The 10,798-nt window shown below is 41.7% G+C and overlaps 1 pseudogene; it reads left to right on the forward strand.

Annotated features, from left to right (window-relative positions):
- The first annotated feature begins 9,623 nt into the window (after positions 1 to 9,623).
- On the forward strand, positions 9,624 to 10,501 carry LOC126069065 (insulin-induced gene 1 protein-like; annotated as a pseudogene).
- The last annotated feature ends 297 nt before the right edge of the window (positions 10,502 to 10,798 follow it).

The following is a 10,798-nucleotide window of genomic DNA, read 5'->3' on the forward strand; positions in this document are numbered from 1 at the left end:
ATTTCAAGAGGTGGCATATGATCAGGAACTGATGGTACTGAAGGAAGAAGTCCAAGCTGCTCTAAAGGCATTGAGAAAAAACAAGGCTCCAGAAATTGATGGAATATCAATTGAGATGTTTCAACAAAAAGATGTAGCGCTGGAGGTGCTCACTCATCTATGCCAAAAATTATGGAAGACAGCTTCCTGGCCAACTGCCTGGAAGAGATCCATATTTATGCCTATTCCCAAGAACAGTGATCCAACTGAATGTGGAAATTATAGAACAATATCATTAATATCACACACAAGCAAAACTTTGCTGAAGATCATTCAAAAACGGCTGCAGCAGTATATCGACAGGGAACTGCCAGAAATTCAGACTGGTTTCAGACGAGGACGTGGAACCAGGGATATCATTGCTGATGTCAGATAGATCCTGGCTGAAAGCAGAGAATACCAGAAGGATGTACACCTGTGTTTTATTGACTATGCAAAGGCATTCGACTGTGCAGATCATAACAAACTATGGATAACACTGCGAAGAATGGGAATTCCAGAACACTTAATTGTGCTCATGAGGAACATTTACATGGATCAAGAGGCAGTTGTTCGGACAGAACAAGAGGATGCTGATGGGTTTAAAGTCAGGAAAGGTGTTCGGCAGGGTTGTATTCTTTCACCATACCTATTTAATCTGTATGCTGAACAAATAATACAAGAAGCTGGGCTATATGAAGAAGAACGGGGCATCAGGATTGGAGGAAGACTCATTAACAACCCGTGTTATGCAGATGACACAACCTTGCCTGCTGAAAGTGAAAAGGACTTGAAGCACTTACTAACGAAGATTAAAGACCACAGCCTTCGGTATGGATTGCAGCTCAACATAAAGAAAACAAAAATCCTCACAACTGGACCAATGAGCAACATCATGATAAACAGAGAAAAGATTGAAGTTGTCAAGGATTTCATTTTACTTGGATCCACAATCAACAGCCATGGAAGCAGCAGTCAAGAAATCAAAAGACGCATTGCATTGGGTAAATCTGCCGCAAAGGACCTCTTTAACGTGTTGAAGAGCAAAGATGTCACCCTGAAGACTAAGGTGTGCCTGACCCAAGCCATGATATTTTCAATCTCATCATATGCATGTGAAAGCTGCCCAATGAATAAGGAAGACGGAAGAAGAATTGACGCCTTTGAATTGTGGTGTTGGTGAAGAATATTGAATATACCATGGACTGCCAAAAGAATGAACAAATCTGTCTTGGAACAAGTGCGGCCAGAATGCTCCTTAGAGCCAAGGATGGCGAGACTGCATCTCACATACTTTGGACATGTTGTCAGGAGGGATCAGTCCCTGGAGAAAGACATCATGCTTGGCAGAGTACAGGGTCAGCGGAAAAGAGGAAGACCCTCAACAAGGTGGATTGACACAGTGGCTGCAACAACGAGCTCAAGCATAACAACGACTGTAAGGAGGGCGCAGGACCGGGCAGTGTCTCGTTCTGTTGTGCATAGGGTCGCTATGAGTCAGAACTGACTCGACGGCACCTAACAACAACAACAATAAATAGCCAGCACTAGTTACTGATTGTGCTAACTTAATGAGGGCATTTTCTTTTTGAGTGTTAATGGGAGTTAGAGGAAGTAGTAAAAGAAAACTTAAAAAGAGCTTTATGGTGGAGGGAAACAAAAATAAATAATAAATAATTATCATAACAAAATCATTGTTGTTGTTGCTAGGTGCAATCCAGTCGATACCGACTCATAGTGACCTTATGTACAACAGATCGAAACACTGCCCAGTCCTGTGTTATCCTCACAATCACTGCTATGTTTGAGCCCATTGTCCCAGCCACTGTGTCAATCTATCTTGGAGGGTCTTCCTCTTTTTCATTGACCCTCTACTTTACCATGCATGATGTTCTCACCCAGAAACTGGTCCCTCCTGAAAACAGGTCCAAAGTACATGAGAGTCTCACCATCCTCGCTTCCCAGGAGCACTCTGGATACATTTCTTCCAATACAGGCTTATTTGTTCTTCTGGCAGTTCATGGTATATTCAATATTCTTCACCAACACCATAATTCAAAGGCATCAATTCTTCTCTGGTCTTCCGTATTAATTATCCAGTTTTCACACCATATGAGGTAATTGAAAATATCATGGCTTGGGTCAGGTGCACCTTAGTGCTTAATGTGACATCTTTGCTTTTCCACACTTTAAAGAGGCCTTTGCAGCAGATTTGCTCGATGCAATATGTTGTTTGATTTCATGACTTCTGTTTCCATGGGCGTTGATTGTGGATCCGAGTAAAATGAAATCTTGACGTCAATTCTGTCTCCATTTATCATGATATTGCTTACTGGTCCAGGTGTGAGCATTTTCGTTTTCTTTAGGTTGAGGTGTAACCCATACTGAATGCTGCAGTCTTTGATCTTCAGCAGTAAGTGCGTCAAGTCCTCTTCACTTTCAGCAAGCAAGGTTGTGTCAGCAGCATAACACAGGTTGTTAATAAGTCTTCCACCAATCCTGACGCCACATTCTTCTTCAGATAGTCCAGCTTCTCAGATTATTTGCTCAGCATACAGACTGAATAAGCTTAGTGAAAAGATACAAGCCTGATGCACATTTTCTTGCTTTTAAACCATGAAGTATTCCCTTGTTCTGTTCAAACAACTGCCTCTTGATCTATGTACAGGTCCCTTATGAGCACAACTGAGTGTTCTGGAATTCCCGTTCTTTGCAATGGTGTCCATAATTTGTTATGATCCACACAGTCAAATGTCTTTGCATAGTCAATGAAACACAGGTAAACATCTTTCTAGTAGTCTCTGCTTTCAACCAAGATCCATCTGATGGCAGCAATGATATCCCTTGTTCCACATATTCTTCTGAATCCAGCTTGAATTTCTGGCAGTTCCCTGTCGGTGTACTGCTGCAACTACTTTTGACTGATCTTCAGCAAAATTTTACTTGCATGTGATGTTAATGATATTGTTTGTTAATTTCTGCATTCTGTGGGATCACCTTTCTTTGGAATGGGCACAAATATGGATCTCTTCCAGTAGGCTGGCCAGATAGCTGTCTTCCAAATTTCTTGGCATAGATGAATTAGCACCTCCAGTGACGCATCCCTCTGTTGGAACATCTCAATTGGTATTCTGTCAATTCCTGTAGCCTTGTCTTTCACCAATGCCATCAGTGCAGATTGGACTTCTTCCTTCAGTTCCATTGGTTCTTGATCACATGCTACCTCCGAAAATGGTTGAATGTCTACCAGTTTTTTTTTGGTACAGTGATTCTGTGTATTCCTTCCATCTGTTTTGATCCTTCTGCATGGTACAATATTTTACCCATAGAACCCTTCAGAATTGCAACTCGAGGCTTGAATTTTTTTTTCAGTTCTTTCAGCTTGAGAAATGCCAACCGTTTTCTTCCCTTTCAGTTTTCTAACTCCAGGTCTTTGCACATTTCATTATAATACTTTGTCTTCTCCAACTGCCCTTTGAAATCTTCTGTCCAGCAAGGTATGTTTTTCCACTTATGTAGGTTTCTTTTCGTTTCCTGCAGAAGTGTTTTGTAGTTTTCTCTGTATAAGTCTTTTACATCTCTGGTGAGATTTATTCCTAAGTATTTTATCGTCTTGGGGGCTACTGTAAATGGTATTGATTTGGTGATTTCCTCTTCGATGTTCACTGTAATTATGGATAGGTATTTAGTGTTATCATTTTGGTGTCTTTTTTTGTGTCTTGTTGACAGTTTCTTTTTCCCACTGAATTTTCTGTGCTGAGTAGTTTATCTTTACATATTGTCTCTCCTCGGTCATCTCCACCTGACAGTTAAGAGAACTGAGGGTCAGAGACGACGCCATTTCCCCAAGGTCACACAGCAGTGGTTGCGGGGCCTGACTCCAAGTCAGGCTGTGCTCCTGAGCTGAGTTACTCCTAAAAGAGGAGGTCAATGATCCTGTCCCCAACCCCCCATGCCCAGTCTCCTCCTCAGAGCCTTTGTGCCCTGGGACCACTGCAAAGCAGTCCCTCAAATATTTGTTGTTGTTGATATTGTTTGTGCTGAGTCTCTAGATTTTTCTTGTATTTTATTTTAATGTTTAGGATAGTTTGTCTCCTTTGTGCTTACTTTAATATTTACCCCTATTTTTCTAAATTTAAACCTACCTTTTATTTCTTTGTATCACCTTGTCTTCCTCTCCACATGAAAGATCTATGACTACATTTCTTGGTCCCTCTTTATTGTTTTAATGTTGTCTTCTTATACATAATAACATCACTGTTTCCCTGTTTGGGGCTTTTTTTTTAATTTTGATGTATTTTTGTGATTTCCCTATCTGGGTTGACTTCTGATTGCTCTGTCCAGTGTTGTAGTCTTGGGTTGATACCTGATATTATTGATTTTCTAACCAAAGAAATCCCTTTAGTATTTCTTGTAGTTTTGGTTTGGTTTCTATGAATTCCCTAAACCTCTGTTTATCTGGAAATGTCCTAATTTCACCTTCATATTTAAGAGACAGTTTTGCTTAATATATGGTTCTTGGCTGGCAATTTTTTTACTTCAATGCTTTATGTAAGTCATCCCATTGCCTTCTTGCCTGCATGGTTTCTGCCAAGTAGTCTGAGCTTATTCTTATTGACTCTCCTTTGTAGGTGACTTTTCATTTACCCCTAGCTGCTCTTAAAATTTTCTCTTTATTTTTGGTTTTGGCAAGTTTGATTATAATATGGCTTGGTGACTTTTTTTTAAGATCTACCTTATGTGGAGTTCAATGAGCATCTTGGATAGATATCTTCTCATCTTTCACAATACCAGGGAAGTTTTCTGCCAACAAATCTTCAACAATTCTCTCTGTATTTTCTGTTATCCCTCCCTGTTCTGCTACTCCAATCACTTGTAGGTTATTTCTCTTGATAGAGTCCCACATGATTCTTAAGGTTTCTTCATTTTTTTAAATTCTTTTATCTGATTTTTCTTCAAATATATTAGTGCCAAGTGATTTATCTTTGAGTTCAGAAATTCTAGCTTCTACTTGCTCAATTCTGCTCCTCTGACTTTCTACTGAGTTATCTAATTCTGTAATTTTATTGTTAACCCTCTGAATTTCTGATTGCTGTCTGCTTATGGATTTTTCCAGCTTATTAAACTTCTCATTATGTTCCTGAATAATCTTTCTAATTTCTTCAGTTGCTTTATCTGTGTGTTCCTTGGCTTGTTCTGCGTATTGTCTCATTTCCTTCCTGATGTCCTGAAGGGTTCTGTATATTAAACTTTAGTATTCTGCATCTGGTAATTCCAGGAATGCACTTTCATCTAGAAGATCCCTGGATTCTTTGTTTTGAGAGCCTGTTGAGGTGATCATGGTCTGTTTCTTTATGTGACTTGATATTGACTGTTGTCTCCGAGCCATCTATAAGTTATTGTATTACTTTATTTTATGTTTGCTTACTGTGTCTTAGCTTCTTGCTGTGTTTTGTTTTAATATGCCCAGATAGGCTGCTTGAGTGAGCTATCTTGATTATTTTCACCTTCGAAGCTCTAATGTCCTGTTCAGCTCACTTTAGCTACTGAACATCAGTTTGTTGTACTGGGAGGGTTTGTATGTTCCTGTGATGCTGGAAACTATGCCAATGGTATTCACATACCAGCAGGGTCACCCATGGAGGACAGGTTTCAGCTGAGCTTCCAGATTAAGACGGACTAGGAAGAAGGACCTGGTGGTCTACTTCTGAAAAACATTAGCCAGTGAAAACCTTATGAATAGCAGTGGAACATTGTCTGATATAGTGTCAGATTAGCCCTTCAGGTTGGAAGGCACTCAAAAGATGACTGGGGAACAGCTGCCTCCTCAAAGTAGAGTCGACCGTAATGACGTGGATGGAGTCAAGATTTTAGGACCTTCGTTTACTGATGTGGCACAACTCGAAATAAGAAGAAACAGCTACAAACATCCATTAATAGTGGGAACCTGGAATGTATGAAGTATGAATCTAGGAAAATTGGAAATTGTCAAAAATGAAATGGAATATGTACACATTGACAGCCTAGGCATTAGTGAGCTGAAATGGACTGGTATTGGCCATTTTGAATCGGACAATCATATAGTCTACTATGCTGGGAATGACAACTCGAAGAGGAATGGTGTTGCATTCATCTTCAAAAAGAACATCTGAAGATCTATCCTGAAGTATAACACTGTCAGTGATAGGATAATATCCATACGCCTACAAGGAAGACCAGTTAATACGACTATTATTCATATTTATGCACCAACCACTAGGGCCAAAGATGAAGAAAGAGAAGATTTTTATCAGCTGCTGCAGTCTGAAATTGATCGAACATGCAATCAAGATGCATTGATAATTACTGGCGATTGGAATTCAAAAGTTGGAAACAAAGAAGAAGGACCAGCAGTTGGAAAATATGGCCTTGGTGATAGAAACAATGCCGGAGATCGAATGATAGAATTTTGCAAGACCAACGACTTCTTCATTGCAAATACCTTCTTTCACCAACATAAATGGCAACTATACACATGGACCTCACCACATGGAACAACAGAAATCAAACTGACTACACCTGTGGAAAGAGACGATGGAAAAGCTCAACATCATCAGTCAGAGCAAGTCCAAGGGCTGAATGTGGAACAGACCATCAATTGCTCATATGCAAGTTCAAGCTGAAAGTGAAGAAAATTAAAACAAGTGTGCGAGAGCTTACAAACTTGAGTATATCCCACCTGAATTCAGAGACCATCTCAAAAATAGATTTGATGCATTGAACACTTATGGCCAAAGAGCAAATGAGTTGTGGGAGGACATCATACATGAAGAAAGCAAGGGTTCAGAAAAGACCAAAATGGATGTCAGAAGAGACTCAAACTTGCTCTTGAATGCCAGGTAGCTAAAGTGAATGGAAGAAATGATGACCAACCTATCTGTGGCTTATCAGGCCTGGTATAATCATAGCAGTAGCCCTACCAGTCTCAATCATGCAACAAACCGTTCAAAATGTCCAAAGAACAGACTGAAAAATGAAAGTAGAAAGCACAAACAGATAGCCAAGAATAAATCTCAAAGAACTCAATGCAAGGAAGCAGAATTCTAACTCAGAGGTTACTCACCTGTCTGCAGTCCCCAGAGATCTTCAAAAAAGGAGGGCTTCAAAGGGCTCATTCTAGACCAGGGACCAGTTCTTCGGTCCTATGGGGGCCAGCACTGGTGGTGGTGCACTTTCACATTGCATGTATCTAACACTGAAAATATCTAAGAGTAAAAGATTATACTCTGTTAAAGTAGAAACAAAGAGATTTATTGAAAGTAGGGACAGCTCAAGCTGGGGAAAACACTGACTCTCACAAAGTGAAAGTCAGAGCTCCAAGGTGGTGAAGCTGCAAAGACATTTTTATAGAATGAGAACAAACAGCTTTAGGTACATTATTTTGATTGGAAGTTACGAACTTAGATCAGTGTAAGGCAAGATTACTTGGAGGGGGAACTCATCCGGGATTGGATTATCTGGGTTAGGTGGGCATTCTGGATTGGTGGCTTAGCTTTATTTTAAGGCTCCTTGGGAACAAGTCATCTCCTTGGGAAACCAGCTAATAGCATTCGGACTGGTGCTCAGTAAGGTAAGATAGCCGAGGGCGAGATATCTGGAAACGGGGCTTTTGCTAGGACAGGTTTACAAAGTATATGTGAACTAAGGGGACTGGATATACTGCATAATTGCAGAGGGTGACAAGCTGATCACAAGATGATTATATGATGGACTCTATGAAACACAGTAAAGATTAACTTGCTTAGCGGGAAGTTCTTTTGAGAATATCTTACACAAAGGGTTTTGATATACTTCCTCCTCCTAGCTTCGCATGATGTACTTTTGACCTTCTGTAGCCTAGCTATGGCAAAAAAGTTTTCTTGGCTGCATGATTAAGTCTGTACAAAGATTAACTTCTTAGTGGAGCAGGCCTTCCAAAACGGAGTTTGAGTTCAGGCCTAGAGGCAGCCTTCTTTTAGTCTTGTCAAATGCCCTAAAAGAGTTTAATTTTAGGGTGCTCTTTCTCAGAGGCTAGAAATGCAAATTCATGGTGCCAGCTCTAGGCAAAGGCTTTCTCTCTCTGCCGGCTCTAGAGAAAGGTCCTTGTCTCTTTTAGCTTCTGCTGCTGGCTATCTTCATGTGGGTTGGCACTTCTCTTATTCCAGCTGTGCTTCTCCTGCTTTCTTGTATAATCTCTTTTATATCTCAAAAGAGATTGACTCAGGATACACCCTAATCCTGCCTCATTAACATAATAAATATAGCCTAATCCTTTTCATTGGCATGACCTAATCCTGCCTCATTAACATAACACACACAACCCATTCACAAATGGGATTATAACCACAGGCAAAGGTTAGGATTTGTAACACATATTTTGGGGGAACACGATTAAATCCATAACATTCGTTGTATTACAGCCAAGAAAACCCTATGGAGCAGTTCTATTCTGTAACACATGGGGTCGCCGCAAGTTAGGGTGGACTCAACATCAACAGGTTAATCCCAAGGGCCAATCTACATTTTGAAAAGGACGGTGTGGTGGTCATAGGCTCCAAGCCTTTGAGAATAATATGGGACCCTTAACTCCCAGGTCACTTTCCTCCTCTAGGCTTTTCTCTTTCATTCTGTTTAGCAGCCATTGTACATAGTCACCTTGCTCCTCTCTAATTTCAAGTTCATTAGCTTGAGGACCCATCTAATAGTATAAACACTGTGCAGAAAAACTGCACTGCCAGGCATCGCCTGCCCTCCTTTTCAAGGCATCTCCCATCAGCGGTTTTTAGTGTAGTTCAGTTCTGTTGCTCATTAGCAGACCGTCTAGCTGAATGAGGACAATGGCTTTTGTTGATTACTGACTAGAAAGGAGCAACTCCAGAAAAGGAAGGTAATGCCAGAAGGGTACCACCTAGTTAAAGTAGGAGGAAAAAAACATTTCTGACCATCATTAACAGGCCTAAAAATCAGCCAGAAGTGATGGAAAACCTACTTATTAAGGTTGCTTGGAAGCTGGACAAGTAGACATGGTTTATTTGCTTTTTAAAATAACTACCTGAAAGATAAAGAATGTTACAATTGTTTATGGAACACCTACTATGGCCGGTCAATGCGTTAGGCAACCCTGAGGGGTAGGAGTTGCTGTCCCCATTTTATAGACCTGAAAATAGTCTTGTTAGAGAGGTTTCAAGGATGGGAAAAAAAAATGAATGAAATTTATTCCAAGAAAGTAAACATGGGCCATCACTGGGCAATTCAATAACACAGTTTTACTTTTATTATGAAACAACATGTCACTTTCATAAAAGGAAGTTAAAGCGGTAGCAGACCAAGGCCCCGCCTCCTTCGGGCCGGGCGGGGGCCACGCGCTCAGGGCCGTCCGGAGTAGCGGCGCTGCGCGTAGGTTGCGCCCAGGTAACGTGATCCAAGGGCTCGGTGGCCCGTGATATACACCTTTTTACCGCCCGCTGGCGCTGCAAGGGAAACTCCGGGTCAGTCCCAGACGGGGCGACTCCTCCTCCGCAGTCCCGGACAGCAGGCTGGCGGGCACCCTCAGGCAGGAAACTCATCTCAGACTGTGGTAGGCACTGATGCCCAGATTCAACAACCACTTCTGGAGTTGTTCCTGTCCTGCCAGTGAGAGGCATAAAAACACCTGGGAGCCTGCGCTGGAGGGCTGGCACCCAAAGTGGAAGACATGATCAGTCCTTCTGTGTCCAGCCCCTCTTTGCTGGTGGACCACCGTGCCCCACACAGCAGCCCTTCGCCCAGGCGTCGCAGCACTAGTGTGAGTGGCCACCATTGCAGCAGCAGTCGCCATGCTAATGGTTTGGCATCGTCACTTGGTACAGAGGAGCCTTGTGCTATTTTCAGTTGGAGTTGTCCTAGTGTTGGTGCTCAACCTGCCACAGATACAGAGGAATGTCATCCTTTTCCCTGAAGAAGTGTTTGCCACAATCTTCTCTTCTGCCTGGTATGTTCCTCCCTGTTGTGGGACAGCAACTGCTGTTGTAGGCTTGCTCTACCCCTGCATCGACAGTCATCTTGGAGAACCCCACAAGTTTAAGAGAGAGTGGGCCAGTGTAATGCGCTGTATCGCAGTTTTTGTTGGCATCAACTAAGAAAGTGCAAAATTGGATTTTGCCAATAATGTTCAGCTGCACTGGGTTTTGGGTCCTTGACTTTAGCAGCCGTCTCTGGGCCTCTGGTGGACATTTGATCGTTCAAGAAGTGGTCTTGGGCTTGGAATTACCATAGCGTTTCTAGCCACTCTGATCACTCAGTTTCTCGTATATAACGATGTTTATCAGTATACATCCCCGGATTTTCTCTATATTCGTTCTTGGCTCCCATGCATATTTTTCTCAGGAGGTGTAACAGTAGGAAACATAGGACGACATCTGGCTATGGGTGCTCCTGAAAAGCCACCTAGTGATTGAGTCTTCAGACCCACTGATTCTGAAGAATAAATACGATTTGGGAAGAAAATCTGTACGACTGGACTGTGACAAAGATGATCTGTTTCCTAAATAATCTGTTTGGATTGGGCTGACTATATAAATGTCTCCTAGGAAAGTGTTCACTATTTTAGAGTGATGAAGTGGAAACAGTAACCACTTACCTTGAAATCTGACCTGGGTTCACCGTGCTGGTACCTGTCTGTGCTCTGCGACCTGTGATCCAGCATGTGGGTGGGAATTCAGGCCAGAGGCAGTTCCCGAAGTGTTAGATTTCATTTATGTTATTAAAACAAGTTGCCATATTT

Source organism: Elephas maximus, chromosome X (genome assembly GCF_024166365.1).
Source record: "Elephas maximus indicus isolate mEleMax1 chromosome X, mEleMax1 primary haplotype, whole genome shotgun sequence".
Lineage (NCBI taxonomy): Eukaryota > Metazoa > Chordata > Mammalia > Proboscidea > Elephantidae > Elephas > Elephas maximus.